Raw genomic sequence first — 960 nt, 5'->3', positions numbered from 1 at the left:
TATATATATACATACATATATATATATATAATATCTATCTATCTATCTACCAGGGAGAGAAAGACAAGAAAGACAACTTCAAAATTTTTTCTTATATGAGTTATTTCCCTTGTAAGCCTTAAAACTGCAATAAAACAAAATACTCGCTCTGAAAGCATGTTAAAAACAGAAACGACTATATCGTGAAAAATTATAATAATCTTTAAAAGTATATAATACTATTAAGAAGTACAGTATTGTACAGAAATACTATTAAGAAATTAACAAAAGCCGATCTATTAGTATATATGTGTTTTTTAAATATCGTATATACTATTTCATAAAATAGATTGTAAGTCTATCTTAATTTTTTGGTAATTTGGCTCTTTATTTACTAGGTAATGGTGAGAAGTGAGAAAATATGTAATAACATTAATATTTTCGCTTTTTTTATTTGAGATTTATGGGAATTAACTGTTTCTTTCTTTTCTGTTAGGAATTAAGTAAAGACAAAATCTCGGAAAGTTATTTGAGTTTCAGAGGAACTCTACAGAGCTAATTTGTTGCGTTCAAATAAGCTTCATCGCAACACAAACGCATAAATGATTCCATATTATATACATACATGGTTAAATATATTCGCGTGCATATACATATACATACACACATACATACATACATACATACATACATACATACATACATATATATATATATACTCTTTAGTCTTTTACTTGTTTCAGTCATTTGACTGCGGCCATGCTGGAGCACCGCCTTTAGTCGAGCAAATCGACCCCAGGACATATTCTTTGTAAGCCTAGTACTTATTCTATCGGTCTCTTTTGCCGAACAGCTAAGTTACGAGGACGTAAACACACCACTATCGGTTGTGAAGCGAAGTTGGGGGGGGGACAAACACAGACACACAAACATATACACACACATACATATATATATATATATATACATATATACGACAGG

The sequence above is a fragment of the Octopus bimaculoides genome, chromosome 21, assembly GCF_001194135.2.
Source record: "Octopus bimaculoides isolate UCB-OBI-ISO-001 chromosome 21, ASM119413v2, whole genome shotgun sequence".
Taxonomy (NCBI): domain Eukaryota; kingdom Metazoa; phylum Mollusca; class Cephalopoda; order Octopoda; family Octopodidae; genus Octopus; species Octopus bimaculoides.
Note: the sequence above shows the minus strand (reverse complement) of the source record.